The sequence below is a fragment of the Ambystoma mexicanum genome, chromosome 1q, assembly GCF_040938575.1.
Source record: "Ambystoma mexicanum isolate Mex_15411 chromosome 1q, UKY_AmexF1_1, whole genome shotgun sequence".
NCBI classification, from domain to species: domain Eukaryota; kingdom Metazoa; phylum Chordata; class Amphibia; order Caudata; family Ambystomatidae; genus Ambystoma; species Ambystoma mexicanum.
Genome location: NC_090922.1, coordinates 900,760,246 through 900,785,520, shown reverse-complemented (window position 1 = coordinate 900,785,520; position 25,275 = coordinate 900,760,246).

Below are 25,275 nucleotides of genomic sequence, written 5' to 3'. Positions count from 1 at the left end.
GTGCACAGTACATAGCTACATACTGTGTTCCTTCTTGCCCAAACCTAGATAGCCCTAACTTAAGGCTTTGCATTGTTTTACACCCTTTTACACATCTGAATATCTCTTTGGAAGCATATTGCATTGTTTCTACATCACACCCTGTGTCCACCTATAGGTACCACTAAAAAGCACATTGCATTGCTGTATATTTTTAACTTGACTTCCTTATAGTAAAAGTGTACCCAATCTAATTATTTGCTATAAGAACCCAGGCCCATTCAGGTAAGAGAAAGGCCATGGTAGTAAAATATTGCCGTTATCACCGTCTTTAAGTTTCCAAGACCTAAGTGCACGACACTATGCCGTGACAATGGGACGCCCACAGAAGGATAGCCGAGTCAGAATGGAACTAACTTACAGGTCTATCACCAACACTACAACCACTGCACAAACTTCCAACAACTGACTTTGCTACATAACACCAAGTAACAATGACTCATGTACACCTGTGGAGAAATATTGCAAGTCAGACCCAAAACCTACTTTGTTTAACACTACTTGCCCACCTACTGAAATGCTCTGTACCCTTCATGTCACACACCATGAGAAACATCTCAGGAAAAGGCACACAGCAGGAAAAGAACCATAACATTGGAAACCATCAACAGCCAACCTAACATGCAACCAACTCAGTAATAGATTCGTTGGATTAAAATTTTGCAACATTGGCCTACTAATCATGGCACAGATATATGAGACCACATGACCTTAAGAAGCATCCTGTTCAGGGGAAGAATCCACATAACACAGGTAAGCCGTTCAAGCTGTTTATTCACCTTAGTTGGGTCTGTGGTTATAACACTCCCCTTGGAACCTGCCTCCTTCACCCAAAGCAACCAACTGCTCTTTGCCAGAACTCCTGGCACACTCCAGAGTCTTCGCAGTTCAAAGTACCACTAATTACAATAACACTAAAATGAATAATAATAAACCTCCCCGTCCAGTCTCTCACTTTCACACCCTACCGTTATTTCAGATCTGACAACTGCATCTTCATACCCTTTCACAACTTTCTGTGGGCCCCAAAACCTTCTGCACCCTTTGAGAATCATTCTTTTTGTTTTATTCTCACTCTCTCCCCATCCTGAAACTCTTGACACTTCGCATGCATTAATCTGTCATATCTCTTCCTCATATCCTCTCATTTCTTCCCAACCTCCTCTTGCAGTTTATGTTCATCCCATTTTTGAAAACTAGCCCCCCCTAACCATGGTGAGCACACCCATGTATGAGGTTTCCTTCTCCTTAATACCTCAAATGCATCAACCATGTGGTGGCATGTGGTGACAGTCAGTATGCACACACTCACTTAAGCAAAGCTTCTTCCCAATCTTGTTCCTCCCGGACTGTCCTGCGTACAACCTGCATAATTGTGCGGTTCAATCACTCTGTAATACCGTTCACCAGTGATAGATGATAGTGACATCCTATGGTGTGGCACTGCTACCCCTCTCAGAAAAGACGCCACTGCACATGAAGTCAACTGAACCACATTTTCCATGAGCATTTACGATGGAAACCCCTCTCTCTGGAATAACACATCCAAGAAGTTCACCACTGCCCTCGAATCCACTTCAAACATCACATTGCTCTTCACCCACTTTGAATACAAGTCAATTAGCACCAGTACATATTTCCTCCTTCCTCTCTCACCTGTTAGAGTTCCTAGGACATATAGTGCCACATATTCCCATTAAACTTAGAAAATCCAATGGTCTCAATGGATGGGTGTAATATCTCAAAGACCTATTTGATTCGCTACACAAACTAGAGGCCTTGACCATTTCCTCCAACTCCTCATGAATTCTGGACCTCCAAAAGTCTCCCCTCAAGCTCCCATTATACTTATTAATCCCTAAATCCCCCTCATGAGGCATCACCTTATCCTCCGGTCTCTATCGCCAACCCACTCATACCTTCTCCAGAGCTGTTTTGAGACATGCATCCTCCTCGCCTGCTTCCTTCCACTCTTCCCTGTTAAAAGCAACACGACCACAAACGAGGAACACCTGATCATTCTCCAACATTCCATTCATCTGTGACCTCTACTGCTCGCCCTTCCTTTACTGTCCTTAACAAGAAATCCATTAAAACATTCCCCCTACCCGGAATATACTCAACCACCAACTCACACCCTTGCAGTGATGCACCCACTTCACAATACATCTTTAAACTCCTTCCAACCCTTATGTGGTAAAACTCCCTACCAGCTGCTTAGGCCAGGTTGCACTTTAAACACCTGGAACTTGTCAATGTTCCAAATGACACACAATATACCCTTCTCAATCAGCAAATACAGTGTTTCAGCATCTTTCAGTGTATGTCACACAAATGCCACTAGCCTGTCCCCACTGTGCTGTCTTTTATGCAGAACCATCGCCAAACCTGTTTTTCTGGCATCGGTCATAATCCATGTCAGGCACTGCACATGAAAGTTTGCTAAGACTGATGCCATTATAATGGCATTTTTGATGCCATCAAATTCACATTGACACTTCTCAGACCAACATAATTCCATTCTATTTATACTGAAATGCCTCATCTCCTTGCACATGTCTGCAAATGTGTTAACAAACTTTGCATAGTACTCCACAAGTCTGAACAAAAAAGACATAACCCCCTGCCTGTCTTTCGGTCTTTAGATTCACAATCGAAGATAACAGCTCCCCATTCGGCTCTATGCCTCGCACACTCAACTTGTGTTCTAATTAGGAGATCTCCTCCACTCTAATCCTGCACTTATTCTTCGTCAAAGTCAAACCGGCCTCTTTTATGATTTTGAGTACTGTACCTAGCCTCTGGGCTAAGAAAAGGGAAGGTGGCTCCCTTTCATTAGCCCCAGTCACTAAGATGTCATCTTGGAAACAGAGAACTCCTTTACCTCCCTTAAACAGTGCATGCATAACTCGTTGAAAAAACACAGACACCAAGCTAAAGGGCATTCTTCAAATCATCCGGCGAGATAAAGGTGATGTAATCTCTGGAATTCGGATCTAAATTCAGGCAGAAGCAAGATCCAAAGTGCAAAAAATACTTTGCCTCCACCTACCAGACTAATCATTTCTCCATTGTTCAGCAGTGGGAACCTTTCCACACTGATTGAGTACCTTTAAGTCTACACAGAGTCTAATCTCCTGTGTGGATTTTCTTACAACAACAATGGGCAAAACCCACTTCGAGGCCCCCACCTATTCAATCACTCCAGTAAGTCTAATGAGATCTTTTCACCCCTTGAGACAACCCAATCTATCCTCAAAGATGTCTCTAAAGTCATCCTCCACTTTGTGTGTTACTTTTTCCTTTGTCACTAACACCATTCCTGGCACCTCGGTATCCAGAACGATGATCATGTTGCTCTGCTCACACCACCCAGGTAAACATCCTCCAATCCGGACACAGAGACATCTGCCACGGTCAACCACCTCATACAATGGAGTCTACTTTCAAACTTCCTCCTAATGTGCATTGGCACATATACTTGACATAGTACATGCCAAGCCTTTCCCTTTGAAACATGTCTTCAAGGTTGTCCAATCGATAATGGTGTAGTCCAATCCAGAGTCCACCAATATGGGTATTAACATTTAATTGACAGTTACATCCAAATGTGGATTCCCTAACTTCCTTTTGCTGCACCCTACCTGGCTCACCGAGAAATTCTCACCACCTGCCATTTCTACGACACCACATTCACCCATGTTCTCATCATCAAACAAAATCTCCTTCACTCCTGATGTGGAAATGTTCTCACAACATCGTGCAAATTGCCCTCTTTTGCCAGACCCCCTGCACTCTGGATTTATCCCTGGGCACTTCTCAGAATAGGAAAAGAAGAAGGTGCTCGCAAATTGAAAGCATCTTCTTATTCCTCTTCTCTCATACCCCCTATCATAATCCTCTTTTGTCCTATCCCAGCGCTACTTTTCTCAGACTTCCAGCGCTCTGTGTTTTCATTCATGCTCTGCTGCCTTCGCTTTCACTTGGATTCTGTCTTCCTATCTTGAGCCTTCATGGCAGTACAGCCTTTGCTCCTTTTTCCTTACTTTCTAGCTCCTTCACACACTTCATCATATGGTCAATCCACTTTGCTGTTTGCAGTACCTCATTTAGCCTGGAGTCTCCTTTTCCCCATATCTCCTCTCTTGTTTTATGTTCTTTTACTGGTAGCATAAACTGGTCTCTTATATGTTCGTTGTACAATTCGACAAAGTTGCCCCGGTTTGCCAGTTCATGGAAACCTTTCACAAAGCGCCTCATTACATGTTTGCTGGTACAGTAACAATGGTACTGGTAATCTTGCCGGTACCGTTGTTACCATACTGGCCAACTAGGGGTTCTGAATGGTGCCGGTGCATCCAGCCTCCCCATTCCCATTGAGCCCTATGGGGCTCAAATGGGAACGGGGAGCATTTTTTACCGGCGCCCAGGAATGGGCAATTACTGGGTCCGGCGGGGCTATAATGACCCGATAATTGCCCATTTCCGTGCTCCGGTAAAAAAATGACTCTGGCGGCAACCATGCTGGTTTTACTGGCACGGCTACCACCAAAGTCGTACGTCTTCCATTTATTCACCTTCAGCCTGCTCTCTCATACCAAAATGATAATGTTATAGTATTGGATTTGCCTTTTTGTTTCTCAATCGAGGTCACATTGCTTTGATAGTCTTGTATGCACTTGATACACCACCAGCGGTCACTTCTTGACCATCACTACCTCCTCCAGTAAGTTCAGGCAAACTCTTGAGAATCCTTCCTTCCGTCAAAACCAAGGGAATACATGAGATGTGCCCTTTTCTGTTCTACACTGAATGTTGAACCATGAGTGCCTAGTACATATTCTTGAAAAGCCTCTTTCTGGACAAGCCAGACCAATCAAAGTAGCATTGGCAGCAGTCAAGACTAGGTCTCAGGAGGGGTTAGGGTGACTGAAAGACCTCAATGAGCACACAGAGTAAAGGACACTTACAAGACCAAGGGGGCCTAAAGGGTTAATGCACAAAATGTCTCTGCAACCTAGAAAGGGAAGGAAGCAGGTAGTGAAAATAGTCTGTAGGCAATTCTGCAGAAATCACAGTCCTAACTGAAAAGCAGTCCAATCCTTACAAGGAGCAGAGCCTAGTGCTCAAATGTACTTGCAATGCTCGTGCACGCAGTAGTGCAGATGGGCGAAACAGCATCTTTTGTAGGGTCTGTAGCAGCTCAGGAAGGCAGGTGGGGTGATGCATACTAGGTTCCCACTATTCGAGTAGGGTCTCCCCAACAGGGCAGAGCAGGTTCCAAGAGTTGGGAACATTTTGGTAGCTCGGGCTATCCGCGAAAAGAAGAGGGGCCCTCAGGGGCCACTCATTCGTAAAAATGGATGGATGCGCTAGGGGCCACTGGTAAGGGTTGTAATTACTCACCGACCCCTGGTGCGCTCCGGACCAAACTTCAGCAGTCGAGTCCAATTCGGTTGCCGGTTCAAATGCAGTAATTATGCGGCTCTGCAGCTTTCAGCAACAAAGTTTTGAGCGTTGATTCCCAAACGGGACAGTGGTGATTTCTCCGCTCCTGGTGGATGGATCAGGCCAGTTTCACTGTAGCAGGCTTCAGGGGCAAGAGGGGCACAGCAGTAGTGCACCTACTAAGTTAGGCACCACAGCTGGGTGACACGGTTACTGCGTTCACTCCGGATCAGGCTTTCTCTCTTTACTCCAGACCTGGGTGCTCAAAGTATATAAAAATTCAGTGTGAGAGTGCCGTGAACAAAGAGCTAGCGATGTACCAAGTTTCAAGGGTCTTCTCGAAATGGTGGCGGTATCAGGGCAAAGGTTCTATGTAAGCTTGTCAGCCCACTGGTTGGCCCAGGGACACTTCCGAGAAGGCTTACTTGCAGGGTTTGATGAAGGTGACGAGAGTAGTTGGCTTCACTATTCCAATGGGCCGAAGCACCTTCACAGACCTTCTAGTTCGATCAGATGCAGAGGGATCCAGCAGGATGACAGTGGGCTAAGGGTGCCAAACCTTCCAGCCGGTACCAACGGTTCCTCGACCCATCTTCTTAGTTTCAGGATACTTGGATCCTATCCTTCGTTCAGTGAGAACTCCAGAGATCAACATGGTGTGGGTGTTTAGAGCCTTCTCTTATCCAAAGTCTCTTTCGCGCTAAAACAAAGAGGACCCAATGGGAGATCTGCTCACATACAGGCATACCATACGTGGACCAATCATGGACCACGCTGTTCCCAGGCATTCACAGCACACCAGAGTCTCTGGCACCCAGGATGTGTATTGGAACCAGACAGTCCAACCCACATCCTGGAAGTACACACCCAATACATGCATAAGCCCCCGAAAGCTTGGCGCTTCGCGGGAGAATGCATGCCCAATTAAGGAATTAACCAGGGCGGCTCGATCTGTGGAAGGTGAAGGGGCAAGATGGCCAAAGGACAGGACAAAGAACCTCATGGCATGGCCATTTTGGAGCCAGGCCCCCCATTTGTGGCAAATGCAGAAAATGTGGTTTATCTGGCAGAAAAGTGTTAAAGATAAATGGAAAGATAACCTGCCACTAGCCTTGTCCACGGCATGCTTGCACTTCTCCTAAAAAATCCTTTGAGAGTATCTAGGGCCTTTAGAAATGACAGGAAGACCCAAGTGCACTATACTGGAAGGTACATTGTGCACTTGCAACATTTTGCAGAAAAGGTGCAACATTGACAAGAGCTAAGGGAAACAAAGTCTCCCATTACTGACTGTCATGCCAGTTTCCCCATAATAAAGTGAGCGAAAAGCCCAGGGGAGTTCAGCAGAAGGCTATGCTCCTCTGGTAAAGTCAGACTATGGTGTTTAACAGCAGCAAAAAGTTGGCAGGGGTACACAACTGGAGAGAAAATTACACATGGAATGGAAATCTTCACTAACACTCTCAGTCTCTGTTTCTTTTTTGCTTTTGGTTGGTATTATGATATGCCTGAAATCTTGCTTGCTTCAAACATCCACAAACAAAAATATATGTTTCTTAGTATAATTCCAATTGGCATACACTGGTGTCCGACTCAGTGATGGCTGCCTCCATGCACTAGTAAGCCCATTTCTTGGGTCCACCTGACCTCAAGATGGCTTCTGCCTCTTGCACAGCTATGGGCATGATTCCGATCCAACTAATCCTAAAATGGCCACCACCAAGCAACCGACATGTTCACGCAGAATTGAGGAGCATTGCTGAGCTGGTTCACTCTAAGTGGCAGGTACCGTGGAAGCCAGTTCCTGGAGCCTCTCTGGATTCTTTCTGCTATGTTATCAAATGTTACCAAATATCAGTGTTCTGAGGACAGTTGGCTGACACAGTGCACCTGTCCCCTGTCTGTGTGGACTCACTGTCCGCCTTGACGTCCAGGTCAAGACACTTGTGTAGAGGAGGTCCCAGATATGGCCTGCACTCCAGCCACCCATTTTGAAATACCAGGAACATACTCGCCGAGAAATGTGACATATGAGGAGCAAATAAACCAACAGAGAGCCACACTGGGGATCTGCCCAGTGTCCATTAGAAGAGCAATACCTGTTGAAGTGCTAATAACCAGACAACCATGGGCAGTATGGTATCCATTGAGACAACCGTACCAGCAGCTGACACGAAATGAAGACTACTTGCAAACTGTCCTAGAAGAGGCCCAAAGGGCCTTAATTGAAGACGAATGATGATGACACAAGGGCCCGGACAGACGTACAGATAAACGAAACAACAACCAAAAAGATGACACACTAAGACGAAACACCATGGATAAGGATATCACAGACTTGGAAGAAGAAACAATGTTGAAATATAAAGAAATGTAACCAGGAAGTAGGGTGAAAATATGCAACTGGCTAATGCCTGTCAATAGGCTTGGAACGTAAGAAGCAAAGGAAACAGTAATGCTTGCTATCCGTAGTGGAAGAATAGAGCGGCAAGCACCACCTATATATCTACCTCAAAGAAGCACATTACACAAGTGCGACTCCATTTTACAAAGCAGAATTAAGCCCAAAATGGTAGAGGTCAAACAAGCCAGGATTCATATACCAGCACAAAGCCAGACAAAGAGCGGAATCAAAACTTAGTAAGAAGCAGCTCGTGCCTGGGAATTCGAGGTCAACCTACGGAAGGGAGGAGAGCGGCAACTTCAAAGAATCAAAACTTAAGAGCATAGCAGCCTGCTCCGTCAAGGTCGAAATAAGGTGGCCCAGGCAGGTGGCAAGGCCTAAGGGAGAATCAAATACACAAATAGAGGGAAAATGAAGCAGATTCACAGCCTACTGACACTTGACCAGCCAAGCGCGAAGAGGTACCAATGTCTGATGTCGCCCAAAACCAGAGGATACCATAACTTCTCCTGATAAGAAGCTACAGTTTCGAGGCCAACCTCAGCCAACTAATTGACACATAGCCCTAAAGTACTGATTGATGGAAGGGAGGCAGGGTGAATCTTGGGGCATACTTCACTTGGGTGATCATTTTGCATGCTGCTAATTAAAGTGGAGATTTATGCCTTGGGGTATGACCCACCCAATCACAATGGACCAAATAATCAAGGGTCCTATAGCTAGTAGAACAAATGAGACGTCGTACTTTTAGTGACGCCTGACACAAATGAATTAGAGGGAGGGGCGTAGACGCCCACCCGATAAGATGTTAGCCAATCCTCACACTCTGTTACCATATACAGATATATCACTTATATTTAAGTTTAACCATTAGAATTGCATGACAAACTTTAGAGTGTTACATGTCAATGATGATGAATTTTGCCTATAAGAACTGCTGTCTGAATGGAGAATGTGGAAGTTGAAGCGAGACGGGCGATCGCGTCACTGATGATTTCCTATTGTTTCCCTGTTTTTTATACTTGTTATTAAACGGACTTCCCTTTGCCAAACCATGGAGTTGTCCTTATTGATTGATGTTGGAGTAAGAGAATCCCGCACCCCATCCACCTCAAGGTGCAGCTATCTCGTCTTAAAAGTACTCAAGGGTGAGCTCTGATCCCATGGGCCCGTCAACGGTCGCTCTGTCCTCCTGTACACTTGGTAGCAGAGGATGGGTGTGACCATCAATTATTGACTATTGATTAAAATAAGACACCTATTGACCGACGATACAAAGTAACTCTAGGTCTTCCGCAATATCACTAGTCCTTCGCCATTTGGCCGAGTAGACTGTGAAGCTTCCCGTGGACAATGATAGTTTAAATCTATTCAAAAAACTGCAGAGGGTTTAAAGGGACCCGTTTTATAAACATAAACCCTTCCATTCCTACGGGCAGCGGAACAGACGAAAGACTAAAGGAGGCGGTAACAGAGGCAGTGATCCCGAGGATCCATAGAGGAATCATGCGAGCGGTGAGTGAAACAAAAATGTAATGCTTTGGCAAATGTCATAGGCATTAGAACAAGTAAGGGAAAAGGTAACGAAGGGAGGTGGAGAAAACAAATTAGTCAGAAGTAGAGAAGACTGTATATATATAAGGGAACAATGACTCGAGAATAATTGAATAAAAAGAAACAATACTGGGGTAGACACCGGAAAAGGAAAGAATACCGGGGAAGACACCCAAAAAAGAAAGAATACCGGGGTAGACACAAGAGAAAAAGAGAGAGGCTAACAGGGCGGACACCTGAGATAAGGAGAGCGGATACGCCTTATTCCTGAGCTTTAATATAGCGGTAAGAAGAAACTTGAACTCAGAGCCCACATAATAGGGGACGACTAAGCTACTACCACGTTTAAAGACGTCATAAAAGGGGTTAATTTAAACTCCATGTCGGGGTACAAATTAGAGGCAGAGATATTTGTGTCCAGCTGGTGTCTGTCTAGTCTGTCAAATGTCTGTTGTACATGTTCTGTTGTATGTCAAATGTAGGAAATTTTGTCTTGTGCTGCTTGAAATCAAATAGAGTTTTTATGCAATTCTATAGTTGAGAGGGAATCGCACATGGACTGATGTTCTTGAGTAAATTGGTGATACATTTTTTTTGTGGGAATAGATTGGGTTGGAGATTGCAGTATTTGGCGCTCGCTCATATTGTTGGGAGTGTTGAAGTTGCTTGAAGGTATTGTTAGAGACAGATTTAAACATTGAAGACATTACTCCATTAGCACACACCTATGTAAACAACTGCCGAAACATGCACCCAAGCTTAAGAAATATAGCACGAGTGGGGTAAGGGCACCGCCCACAAGATGTTTATGCTGTGGTCACAAATTAGATCTTTATCTAAAGCCGTTTTACAGCATATGACCACTTACTTGCATGCCACATATACCGGAAAAAAACTAGAGAAACGCCTTGCTGTTCTAGAACTTTGGAAAATGTTTGAACAGTCGAAGGAAGAAAGGGACAAAGGGATAAGATGGTCAGACGCTGGTGAGTCCGCACCGAAGACATCAGAGTCTGCCACGCAATCCGACCAGCATGAAGGGACACCCCATGGTCAGAGGGGGGTGTCGGCACCCACCTATGCAGACGGGTTGAGGACATTACCAGGCAGACGGCAATGCAGGAATATTACCCCAGTGGTAGACAGGAGAGCTATGGGGAAGAGAAATAAGGCTGTGCATTCCAATTTCCGCTATTAGAAAAAGGGGGAGCAAGACTGCAATATATTCCATGGCCACACATGGTTTGAGGAAACCTGAAAAACAAACTTCCAATGCTGACATCGGGAGCCGGGATGTGGATACACGAGTTAGAAAAAATGAAAGGAGGTGTCATATTAGCTATAGGGGACATTAAAGGTCTCTTGATCGCCATACTTGGTGAGAGAGCAGACGATGTATGGTCACGGGCAGGGTAGCCTGGCATAACCTTAATCAACACTGCACACGACGGAGCGCCATTTAATAATTGCAGAGCAGCTGTATGGAAAGTGTTACGAGTGCTTTACCTGGACACTTCCGATATGGGAGCTATAATAACTCGCAAAATGAAGGAGTCAGAATATCTGTTGATTTATATCCAGAATTTCCAAGACGCGTCGCTCGAAACGCATGAATCTTGGACAAAATCTATATCAGTGTTTTACCACATTTTATGCCAAGGGTTGCCAGAACCAGTGCAGAAACAGCTCAAGAAATTGGTAGGGGTTGAGGCTAAACCTTGGGCTGAAATACAGTTAACTATCGCACATTACTGTAGATTGTTACAAGAAAAGAATCGGAAAAAGGAGGCAACTCGAAAGGGTGAGGAAGTGAAGCTGGTGCAAAAGAAGTTATCAAAGTATGCTCTTGAAGGAGCATGCTAACAAACCCAGCTGAACAGAACATATAAAAGGTGGCTAGTCCACAGCAGAATAACCAGGGTAACGTAGGACAGTACCCAGGGGGAAGAGAATTTAGAGGAAGAGGATGGCAGAGTAATTGAGGAGGTTTCCAAAGTAATCAAGGGGGTTTTCAAAACATGCAAACGGGCAGCCTAGATATGTGAAACGGACAAATAATCTGACCACCGGCCACATGCTGGCTGTGTGGAATGACGGGTCATTTAGCGCTCACGTGTAGAAGCCAAGACGCATGGCAGAATAGCCAAGGAATGGGAGCAGGCACAGCAAATCCACCTGCGATCTCACAACAGGGCAATGCACAAAACCACACAGTGCAGCAGCAAGCACCAGGGGTGCAGCAGGATGCACAGCAAGGGGGTCAACCCCCAAACATAGGGAATTTGCCACAAGAGCAAATTCAACAGGCACCACTGCAATCGTCTCAGGGCACAAACTCCGGAAGGGGAGGCAGCCCAGGGAGTGGAGAGAATCCAAAAGTGTACAGTGTGCCGAACTTGTATATGAACTAGGACAGCTCACTTGGAACCCTGATGTGCTCTATCCTATCAGTGACACCAGACCCTAATAAGGAACCTGGGGTGAATGTCATCATAGGGGGTAAAGAAGATTCCTTCTTAGTTGACACGGGTGCAACACGCTCGTGCATACGAGAAGGCAAGTTTTCCTTGTCCGGCGAGGCCATAGATACAGGAGCTCACTGTCGAGTTCTCTTTACAGATGCACTCCCAGTCTCCGTAGGAGAGTGCAAAATCAATATACTTTTATTATATTAACGTCAGACCCCAGTAAACATTTTGGGTCGAGACTTAATCACAAAATTGAACATGACGATCTCATTCACGGAGGAGGGCATAGTATGCTCCACTCCAGGAATGCATTATTCAAACGTGTTCAAAATGATCAGGGCGTACTCAGGACATATAGCCATGAGAGCTATACCATTAGTGCCAGAAGTTTTCACATATGGCAGAATTACCAGGCCTCGCAGATAAAACTATAAGAACCCCTGATGAGTTTCTATCCAGGCCAAGAATACCTATGCATGAAGAGGGGAACAAGTATTTCCCTTGATGATACATACCGCAGCAGTGCGAAGGAAAGTAGTATTGGTTGAAGGCTACGATGATGAAGCCTTTGTGACAATGGTGCGCAATTATCGCCATTGAAGAAGGGTGTCGAGTGACTGACGTCACCGATGACGGTCTGCTTGAAGAACAATCAGACTCAGAAGACACAAGGATGGAAGTGAGTCTCATATATTGGGTAAAAATAATCAAAAGAGAAGTGCCTCAGAGAATGATGTTGGCACTGACACGTCCAGAATACTTTGATGACGACATGGCCCAGGTGCCTGCCTCAGTATGGTCTACAGGACCATATGACGTAGGCCTCCTGATGGGGGTGGGAGAAGTGAAAATTAAGCTGAAACCAGGAGCAATTTTACAGAGAGTGCGACAATATCCCATGTCCAGAGGGGCGGATGAAGGGATCGCGAAGACAAATTCAACCATGATGGATCAGGGCATCTTAGTAACGTCAGAGTCACCCTGTAATACAGTATTCTATCCCGTCAAGCAATCAAAGTGAGGGTCTTGGCGTTTAATCCAAGATTTAAGAGCATTAAACGATATTGTTGAAGCCGAATTCCCTCTAGTCCCTAATCTACAATCCTATGTAACATACCCATTGAGGCAAAATATTTCACGGTGATTGATTTGAAAAATGCCTTTTTCTCAATCCCGTTGCACCGTGACTCTCAAGATCTGACGTCATTCACTTTCAGACAAATGCGTCTGAAAAGCACAAGGTTGCCACAGGGGTACTGTGAGTCCCTGTCCAGTTTTAATAGAGTCTTACAGATGGACCTAAGCAATATTGCATTAAAATGTGTTGTCTTGCAATATGTGGACGACATCTTAATCTGCAGCTCCACGGAAGAAGTATGCTGACGCGATTCTATTCAGCTGTTGACTATACTGGCTGAGAAAGGTTATAACCTTGACAAGGAAAAGTTGCAATATTGTCAAGAGGAGGTGCTATACATAGGCCAGCTAATCTCACATGAAGGTAAAAAGGTGACCCCAGAAAGGGCCAAAACCATCATAAGCCACTCACAATAAAGCAAATGCAGAGCTTTTTAGGCCTATGCAATTATTTTAGAGCATGGGTCTTCAATTACAGCTCATATACCAAGCCCTTGCTCCAGGCCCTGAAGAAGGCCCAGGTGACAAAGGAAAAGATTGAATGGACTTAAGCAATGGAAAAGGGGTTTGCAGAACTCAAGAGAGCGATTTGTATGGCTCCAGTTCTCAGGATTCCTAATTATGCAGAGGAATTCTACCTGTTCTCGCACACAGATGGTAGCATTATGACGGCAGTGCTCGCGCAAAAAACCTTGTTGGGGTACAAGCCCCTGGCATATTACAGTGGCAACATGGACCCAGAAATGAAAGGCTGCGTCCCATGAGAACAAAGCTTAGCTGCCGCAGCGTTCGCCATAGTGAAAGCGACAACAACTGTGATGGGATGTTCTATGACGTTATACGTCGAGCACTCATTATTCGCTATTTTAGAGAAACCAAAGGGTACGTTGACATCTCATAGAGCTTCTGCCTATGACGTGATTATATCTAATCCATCTATCAAAATAGTTTGATGTAAAACAGTGAACCCAGCTACGTTCATAGCTGAGCCAGTCACTGAAGGAGAGCCGATACATGACTGTGAAAACTATGAAGAATTCTATGATGAAATCCACAGGGTGAAAGAAAATGCCCTGGTAGGAGGAGAGATTGTTTTCATTGACGGCTCTTCGAGAATCAACCAAGAAGACGGACAAAGATATACAGGCATCGCTGTGATGAAACACATAGCAAACAGAGAATTTCGAGTACTAGTCAGTGTACGAATACCATCTCATTATTCAGTGCAGGCTGCAGAACTATTGGCGTTGATACTCGCCATAGAGAATCACGCAGACCAGGAGGTTACAGTGTACAGAGACTGCAACTATGTGATGTCCACAGTGCATGCAGGGCTGGCACGCTGGAAAAGGAGGGCCTACCTCCGAGCAGACGGCATGCCAGTGCAGCATGCAGCCTTATTGGACAGGCTGATTAAGGCACTACAACTCCCAGTGGGCATAGCAGTCATGAAATGCGCCGCCCACACTAAAGGGACAGTTTTCGTGTCACGCGGAAATCACGCAGCAGACACAGAAGACAAGCGCATGGCCTCCAAACGTGAGACGGTCATGGAAGTGCCAGTGGCGTGCACCCATGAGAGAATGATGATGGCACATACCACACCCGAAGCCTATAGTAATCTGGGGCAAACACAATTAATGGAGCTTCAAGGGGAGGCACCACAGGACGCGAAGAACCTGTGGAAACGTCGAGGGGGTTTTCTTTAAACCCCTCTGACGGATTGTGGTGGCAAAACTGCACTAGTAAACCAGTAATGCCTGTAGCCCTACTGAGAATAGCATTGGATCAGTTGCATTACCCATTACACATGTCAATGGAGAATCTAGCTGCAACGCTTGCGGAACACTGGTTTATACCGAATTTAGCTGAGCATGTTGCCTTCTTTATGGTGAACTGCATAATCTGCCAGCAATTCACTGCTGGGCACACATTAAAAGTAATGAGAGGAGTCATCCCCCAGCAAAATGGGCCTTTTCAGCACTTACATATCGACTATGTCAACATGATTCAAGTGTGTAACGTTTACAGATACTTAATTGTAGTAGTGTGTCCATTCTCTAGATAGATAGAAGCAGGTCCATGCACACACCAAGACTCTACCTGTGCGGCCAAATTCCTAGTGAGGCAAGCATTCCCTAGATGGGGTTGTGTGAAATGATGAGATCGGATAATGGGGCTTATTTTGTAAATTCAGTCTTTGAGCAGATTAGCTTGATGCATGGTATAAAGCACAAGTTCTCGTCGGCGTATCATCCGGAAGGTAATGGTATTTGTGAAAGGCTCAACGGTTTGTTAAAGGAAATGATAGCCAAGTTGAAGCTTGCTCTAAAAAGGGGATGGTTGCACTGCCTTTCACTGGCATTGTATGCTCTTCGGAACCAACCAGGCTCCAACCATCATCTTATGCCGCACGAGATAGTCACAGGAAGGAGAATAAATACTCCCTAAACCCTCCAGATAGAGCTAGATGTGATGCCCAATCAACCCAGGAGGTCCTAGGAACTGAACTGCATGACATCCAGCCTTACTGTAATTTCAGACCAACTGAAGCGGGGACGAAAAGGGTGCAGCACCGCACAAAACACAGCAGGAAACACTGAAACAGATGCAGTTAAAGGTCTATGTGTGATACTCGTCTTTCCTGGAGATGCAGTGTTAGTAAAAAACCACACGAGGAAGAGATGGGACGAGCCAAGATTCAATGGCCCCTTCATCGTAGAGGACTGCACTCCTTCAGCTGTAAAACTGCAGGGCAGGAGAGCATGGATTTTTCTCAATGACATTAAGCCCTATGTCAGAGAAAACACTTTCACTTCACCCCGTCGTGAAGAGACCACAAACAACGGGGGAGAACCACAGCACATGTAGACAAGATCCAGGACGTGGAAAAAGGACGCATGAGCAGTGTTAGGGAAAATTCTCATTGATGGCTAATTTCCCTCACCTAGTGAGTCCCCCAGCAGCTTTGCTGGACTTCTGGAGTTTATTTTTTTCCACTTGGTAAGAGTGTGAGCTTTTTCCCCACTCTTACCTGTGTTTTGCCAGGTATATTTCTCTGTTTTTGTGATTGTGGACTCTGAAGTACACCACTTCAGTAGCCCCTTCTCTTGTGTGTCACACAGCACCTTCAGTGCCGTGGCACAGGGTTGTCTTTGAGACTTCCCCCCAACTCCATTTCTGAGGCTGATTACAGTCCCCCAGAAAAGGGTAAAGTTACCATTAACTTTACCTAGTCAATCTACCACAGATCCAGTACACCCCATCTTCTATGGAGTACTGGAAAGGGTTAATTCGTATCCCTTTTTATCTGTACCTCCTAGAGCATTGTTTTGCTCTTTTAACATTTAGACTTGGCTGGTGGCAGTGGTATCTACCCTAACTTTTCTACCGCGATTATATTAGATAAACATGGTATTGTTCTTGGCTATTATATTAGCCTCGAACATAAACCTGCTTGACCAAATTGTCTTTCTTTTGGCGCTGGTTGGGTTTATTTACCATTTCTTCTTGTTACAGTCCTTCTTGTGTTTTACTTTGACAGCAAACTAGGTTTGCCTTCTTTGTTCACTGTCTTTTGGCAGGCTTCTGCCAAGAAGCCCTCCACCAGGCGCCTGGGTGTCTAGGTGGGCTGAATGTGAGGGAGGGATGTAATCCTTGGAAACCCAAGTCGCACTTTGCCATGATTGGCTGAGGTGGTTGTCCAGGCTGGACAACCCCCTGCTGGGTGATTGACAGCCAGGCTGTGTGAATGAGGGTTTTGTGCATAAAAGGCAGGTCTCTTGGGCTAGAAGTCAGAGAAGTTGCCACTGGAACTACAAGGAACCAAAGAGAAGCGGAGAGAATGACGACTGCTGCAACTACCCCGTTCCGGTGAAGCCCTGCTGCAGTCCTGAGCTATCTACCCTACGACGACTAAGAGAAGATCCAGTCCGGAGTCTTCTTCCCTTGTGCCGGCTAGGGATAACCAGCTCAACTTCTTCAGCCAGAGGTTGCCTTCGTGGTCAAAATCGCTGCACACTACTGTAGTGGTCCGGATAGCCACCTGAAGAGCCTCTCCTGTTTTTAAGGAGCGCACCATTTATTCATTGTCACTGCTGCCGGCCTCATCCCTGTGTGGTGCAGACCCCTTCAGACGTCTTCCTTCACAACGAAGCTCCAGGAACCGTGGGTCTGCGGGAAACCAACAGGAACAACTGCCAGGGCACTAGCTGCACCATTGGACTAAGGTACTGTGTTCTGCTTGAGGAAACTGGGTGAACCCCTTTTCTTCATCTTCAAGGCTTGCCCTTGTCTTCCCTCCTTCTTATAACTTTTGCTTCCGAACATTGACAATATCGAAGTACTCTTGGCTACGTTGAATCGTGAACTATCTGACTGTGTGATCTTCGGCAACAGGTCTCCGGTGTCACTTAACCCTGGCTCCGACCCTTTGACTCTTGAACTCCTGTCTCTGAGTATTTCTCGATTATGTCTGCCTAACCAAAATATTGCCTGTGATTTTTGCCTCCAACTCGATTGGGTATCTCAAGTGCTAAGTGTGTTTTTGCCCCACTAGCATTTCATGTCACGGATATGCGTTTAGTTATTAGACCGAACTGTTAATAAGTGATTGCAATCGTATTCACGGTAACATGTTTTGTTCATAACACCGGTCCATTCAAACACAGGGTACTAAGTGAATTGGTTAGTTGTAGTATATTTTCCGTGTGGTTTTAAATCTAATAGAAGTGTCGTGTTTACAAAAAATGGTTTAAAAATAAATGTACTTATATTTTTCTACCTGAAACCTTGAGTCAGTGTTTGCTTGAGTCACAGTAATTGAGGTCCCTTTGTGTAATCTCTGCTACTGCTCATATACCCTTGAGATAAGCCTGGTTGCTCCGCCACTGCTACCACTCTGACATAGTAGTACAGGCTTGTCCCAAAGGTAAAACTTGTATTGCCACCTGTAGTCTTAATTGTGTGTAGTGGTCCCTAAGGGCACTGCACAGGATTCTGCCTAACAAGCAGCAAAGCCACGACAGAAAGAACTCTTGTGCAAGTTGTGGCTTAAACTGGACATTTCCTCTAAGCAAAAGGGGATAAGGACATAACCGGACACTCTGTGCATCCTAGTTGCATGGTGAAGAAGAAAATTGCGCATTTAAGCCACAACACGTTTGTTGACACGAACTTGTAAACCAAACCACACTTAAGCGTTGTTGAGAAACAAGACTCTAACAGACAGTGATCAAGGATTTTTACATTAAGAGCTAAACACTGTATCCTGAATCATCAAATATCAAGACTTTGTTTGGCAGCACTTATGGTGTCTCCCAGCAGAGACATCACAAAGGATGTGCTCAACTACTTCCATTATGTATTGACAACACATCCGTCGCTGGTAGGGAGGGTCACTAGTGTCACAGACTTTATCCAAAATCCTGCCAACAAGAAAGTAATCAGTCAACTACTTACCGTCATCGCGGAAGCCTTCATAGTACTGCCTGAATACAGTGATAAAGACACAAATGCTTCCACCGCAGGAAATTCTAGATGAGCTCATCAATACACTTTTCTTTCGCATCATAGAGGAGTGCCCAGCTATTGTCAGGAGAACCACAGACACTCTCACGTTTATTCAAGATCCAGCAAACTCTGAACATTTGAGCCATCTGTGGATCAAGCTAAGCTATTTGGTTGCAATCCACGCATCAGGAAAGTGCAAGGATTGTTCACGTCAAGGGAAGGGCCTATAATCCTGAACCCAGCAAGGCAGAACAAATGTCCCTGTCACCCGAAGACAGCCGACTGGCACTCAACATCCTCTTTCGCCTAGTCACTGACTTTCCAGAAATGGTGGGGAGACCTATCGAGGTTGACGTCCTCACATTCATCAGACGTCCGGCTAATTTCACACAAATGGGAACGCTCCTCCATGGTATGATGCTACAAGTGGAACTGTCCAACTTTCAGAGAGAATGTTTGAGGAGATTCCAGTAACTCCTTCCGCCGAGGAACAGATCGAGGGAGCAGAGACAAGAACTTCGCCTTTATTTGTTTTGATTGCCATTTTTTCCATTTCTTCACATTCAACATTGTCCAGCACGTCCTCAGGACTGAAGCAAATTCGGGGGTGGACTGGGAACTCACCTACTTTGAACATGCACAGTAAAAGTGAGTTATCGAAGTGTTAGTCTAATCTATGTTTCCATAGTCTAGCAAGGATGCTGCATCCTGTATTAAGAGACAATCATCACCCGCAAGAGGGGGGACACTTGTGAAGCACCAGACACTTTGTGATACAAACTGTTCGAGAACAATATCAAGTTGGGGGAAAACAATAACATTGACATCGAGTAAATGATTGAGAAGGAGCGCCAGAACAGTAACCTGGTCCTCCCACAAGCAGAGGGGCGCCCTCGCTTCTCTGGAAGGAAATGCTACCGTTTAACCTACCACACTATCATGTATCTATGCATTTTGTTTATCATTATTTTGCTGTCATTAACGATCAGAACTGCATTTTTCCTTGATGCACGAAGCGGTCCAATTTCAGTGCACCCATCTGATGGTGTACAAATGAGTCCTACAAAAGCACCCAGACCCTATAGAGTAATTCCAGTCCTCAGAAAATCCGATGGTAAGGTAAATGACCTGAGAATGAATATAGTTGGCAGTAACACATACACACTTCCGGTAGCGAATGAAGAGAAAAGCTGGAGACAGGGTCAGCACGGAATGAATGAAAACATAACACTGACAACTACACGCACCCACACACTGAATGCATACAAACCAGGGCATGTGTCAATGGCCACAGAACCTCAAGCAAAGGCAACAGAGAGCATGTGACTGCCTACCGAACAATCAGTCCCAGTAAATAATGAAAGAGACCGAAAAAAATCAAGTGAAAGGCCAACTGAAGCAGACATAGCAAAAGCCCTCAAGAAGATAGAAGCGGCTACGAGAGAATACACTGCAAGGACACTAATGTTGATAGATCATGTATTCCCGCTTATAGCTAGAGTGAAGAGATGGCAGGAGGAACTGAAGAATAAAACCGCAGAGACTGTATTGACAAGCACACAAGTTCCAATGCAAGAAACAAGTACCAGGCCCACGATGCAGCCATACACTGGCTGGTGGTTGATAAAGACACTTATAGAGGGCAGAAAAAGAATGCAAGAAGAGAAGGAGAGGAATGCAAAACCTCCACCTACCACATCTATGCAGATAAAGAAACCTGCTCCATCAACCAGCATGCCCGAGAGACCTCCAGCAAGGAAAAGTCACACAGACGCATTTAGAAATGTAGTTATAGCTAATTACAGGAAGACACTAAGAATCAAGAGAAACCCACATGAAGCTAACAATGAACTGAATGACTACCTGGACAGCACAGCACATCTAGGAAGCAACATTTGGTATCAGCACATGAAAGAAGTTGGAAGAAGGGGATCAGAAGGGGAATGCTTTGTTTGAGCACTTCTACTTTACAGCATGGGGAAATCCAAGATCTTTGTGGCTGTAGAAATTGATGTTCCGACAGCACACTGTTTGTGACACGTAGCAATGTGCAACACCAGAGGCCAGTTTATGGGAAGGGATGCCTCATTGATATGGGCAACTGAAACGGATTACCCCGATGAGGATGACTATGTCCAGGATATTAAGACAAGAAATAGAGCTCATACTAGGAATCATGTGATCAGGAATGAAAAGCCTAAAGTTAAAGGAACAGAAATAAGATGGGAAATAAACCCGAGACTGAACATCAAGGGAAAAACCCCAGAAGAGGCTCAATTTTGGAAAAACAGAGGCCAAATGCAGTTTTGGGGAACAGTGGTTTCCCCAAACGGATGGGAAGAAGGAGTGGTGATCTGCTGAGCTTGGATGGTGCTTGGAGCCTGCAAAGAAGCAATAGAAAACTCACAGAGAATGTGTAAACCTTTATGGCCGAAAGTCACAAAATTACTGACATGGGTCGAAGACAGAGGAGGACCCTTGTAGATAGTGGCACTGGAGAACCCGAAATTGTGCTTCAGGAACAATGGCACAAGGAAGATCGGAGAGAATCAGAACTGCGGTGACATTTTTGAAGCTCCAGGAATGACTCACGGAATCGCAGTTATTACGGATCATTACTGGACGTGTGGATCCAAAGCATACATCAGACTGCCGAAAAACTGGGGAGGCATATGCACAATAGTGAACGTCCACATTCCAGCACTAGTGATCCCAAAAAATGACCTGAATATTGACAGTTTCCTGAAAGCAGATGCTCACCTGAGGAAAAGGAGATCTGTGGAACTGGTATCCCGAATAAAGAGAGAAAATTACTTCTCTTCCAAATCAGAGGAGGCATTCCTTGCAATCCCATATGAACACAGGCTTTTCAGCCTCACCTCATCAGTGTTCACAACAATCCTCATGCCAAGAATCCAAGTTGGAGTAAATACCAAATGGTTGCAGATAACCAGATGGGAGTTATTTCAGACCGTTAACACTACCATAAAAGGATTCAATGCGATGAAGGAAGAATTAAGAGCAATTCACTTGATGACGTTACAAAACAGATATGTACTTGACCTGATCACAGCGACGGATGGAGGTGTTTGCGCAAAGATCGGAGAATCATGTTGCACGTTTACACCTTCTCACGATGAGGAAAATGGAACTTTAACAGAAGCCATAAGTATGCTAACAAACCTACAGAACCAGATGATTGACGAAACTGATGAAGACAGCGGGTTTGGAACACTGTTCTCATGGGTCCCACAAGGGATGGCGAACATATTCGAGTTCCTGGAGCCCTGCTCTTGAGGATACTATTAGGATTTTGTGTCATCAAGATAATCATCTCGCAATGCCAGAAAACTGCTAAGAAAGCCATAGGGATGACGATCATGATCGATGTCAAACCAGGATGGAAGCCCAGAGACCACACTGAAGAAGAAATAAGAGACTTTGTGAAGGCCAGCGAATATGTGCCAGAAGGAACAAAGTTTGTGTATCCCAGAAAACGTAGAAATTATGAAGGAAATTTATTGCAGCCCAAATGGACAGTGCCAGCTAATGACCTGGAACAAAGACAAACATGTAAAAACAGCAGGAAATGTGAAAGGAGTGATGAAAATATGGACTCCAAAGAAACACACGTTCACACCATCACATACAAACCTAGAAGACGAAGAAGTGGATACAGAAGAACCAAGTAAAACTAATCCAAAGGAGAAAAAAGAAGTGGTTGATGAACCGACCAGAGCAGGGAGTATAGAGGAGGTCCCAGATATGGCCTGCACTCCAGTCACTCATATTGAAATACCAGGAACATACTCGCCGAGATATGTGACATATGAGGAGCAAATAAATCAACAGAGAGCCACACTGGGGCTCTGCCCAGTGCCCATTAGAAGAGCAATACCTGTTGAAGTGCCAATAACCAGACAACCATGGGCAGTACGGTATCCATTGAGACAACCGTACCAGCAGCTGACACGAAATGAAGACTACTTGCAAACTGTCCTAGAAGAGACCCAAAGGGCCTTAATCGAATAAGAATCATGACGGCACATGGGCCCGGACAGACGTACAGATGAACGAAACAACAACCAAACAGATGACACACTAAGATGAAACACCATGGATAAGGATATCACAGATTTAGAAGAAGAAACGATGTTGAAATATAAAGAAACGTAACCAGGAAGTAGCATGAAAATATGCAACTAGCTAACGCCTGTAAATAGGCTTGGAAGATAAGAAGCGAAGGAAACAGTACTGCTTGCTATGCGTAGTAGAAGAATAGAGCGGCAATTGCCACCTATATATCTACCTCAAATAAACACATTATACAAGTACGACTCCAGTTTACAAAGCAGAATTAAGCCCAAAATGGTAGGGGTTAAACAAGCCAGGATTCATATACCAGCACAAAGACAGACGAAAGAGCGGAATCGAAACCTAGTAAGAAGCAGCTCATGCCTGGGAATTCGAGGTCAACCTACAGAAGGGAGGAGAGCGGCAACTTCAAAGAATCGAAACCTAAGAGCATAGCAGCCTGCTCTGTGAAGGTCGAGATAAGGAGGCCCAGGTGGGTGGCAAGGCCTAAGGGAGAATCAAATACACAAATAGAGGGAAAATGAAGCAGATTTACGGTGTACTGACACGTGACCAGCCAAGCGCGAAGAGGTACCAACGTCTGATGTCACCCAAAACCAGAGGATGCCATCATTTCTCCTGATAAGAAGCTACAGTTTCAAGGCCAACCTCAGCCAACTAATTGACACATAGCCCTAAAATACTGATTGACGGAAGGGAAGCAGGGTGAACCTTGGGGCATACCGCACTTGGGTGATCATTCTGAATGCTGCTAATTGAAATGGAGATTTATGCCTATGGGTGTAACCCACCCAATCACAATGGAACAAATAATCAAGGGTCCTATAGCTCGTAGAACCAATGAAACATCGTACTTTTAGTGACGCCTGACACAAATGATGTAGAGGGAGGGGCATAGATGCCCACCCGATAAGAAGTTAGCCAATCCTCACACTCTTTTACCATATACAGATATAGCACCTATACTTAAGTTTTCTTTTAACCAATAGAATTGCATGACAAACTTTTGAGTGTTACACGTCAATGATGACGAACTTTGCTTGTAAGAACTGCTGTCTGAATGGAGAATGTGGAAGTCGAAGCGAGACGGGTGATCGCATTACTGATGATTTCCTATTTTTTTCCCCGTTTTTTGTACTTGTCATTAAACGGACTTCCCTTTGCCAAATCATTGAGTTGTCCTTATTGATTGATGTTGGAGTAAGAGAATCCTGCAGCCCATCCACCTCAAGGTGCAGCTAACTCCTCTTAAAAGTACTCTAGGGTGAGCTCTGATCCCATGGGCCCGTCAGAGGTCGCTCCGCCCTCCTGTACACTTGCATACTATTACTTGATACTTCTAGGTTTAACGCCAGGCCACATGCTAAGAATGTTCAGGCAAGCAGCTGGAGTAGTAGGTTCTTCTGCACTCCGGTGATCCTCTGTCCAAAGGGGGCTTGCCACTCATCACCAGTGCTCAGGGAGGAATCCACACACAACACAGGTAAGCCATTGCAAGCTGTTTGTTCACCTTAGTTGTGGATGTGGGAATGAAGCCCCCCCCCCCTTGGACAGTTTCCTCCTTCATCACCAGCAACCAACTGCTCTTTGCCAGAGCTCCTGGCACACTCCAGACCCTTCACAGTTCAAAGGTCCACTAATTCCAATAATACTATAACGAATAATAACGCCAGGATATAACACAACCACAACCTATACAATCCCTTCATCACCACAGAAATCCCAGAAGTGATACTTGCTGGAATCAGATGAAATAAACAATCCAACATAAACATTTCTGAATCTGTTTAACAATGAAACATCAGAATCTATGCCACTGACCAACCCCACAAACAATCTACTGTGGGATGTATTAACCCACTTATGCTCTGCCCTGCAGCATCACTGTGTGCTGATGGTGCCAGAATGATCAAAATGGCTGCAAAACCCTTATGCGTGCCAAAACCTATGGAAATTGCACCTTACAACACGAAAAGATGGCTGCCAAATCTACCATGCATGTTGTCAGTGGTGCAACGGAGACCTCACTGTTGAAACAGCTCACTGGGCTTCACAACAAGTAAAAATGGAGATTGCATGAAAAGCAGTGTTTTGCGGAAAGGAGTCCAGAATCTTGTTTTCAAATCTTTTCCTTGGTTGCTGAAAATACAGAATGCCGGTCCAAAACACCATAAAACATCCAATATACTGGCTGGGTGTTACTAGTCACTTCATTCAAGAAATCATTATGAACATAGAATGTCATGAAAAGCAGAATTTGTCATCAAAACATTCACAGCAAATGTGCCTGCCTGTGAAATCTGTCAAAATCTGGCGCAGTACCAGCAGCCGCCTGTGGACAGCTGCCAGTAGCTTGCATCAGAAGATTTAAACTTGTGCAACTGAAATCAAATTCCTGAAAACTAAGTGACCTGTTATTAAGAGTAACCCCTCTTGCTCCACTCCACCAGGAAATCACACTTCTGTGATGATTAGATGAGGGGAGGAGAACTTGGGCTGCAGCAGAAGAGGACAATGGACTTCCTCTGGCTGAAAGGATATGCAGAGTGTGAAGAGTCATAGACGGCCTCTCCCAGAAGGAATGGGGGCAGAGATTGCTTCTGAGCTGCCAGAAGGAGA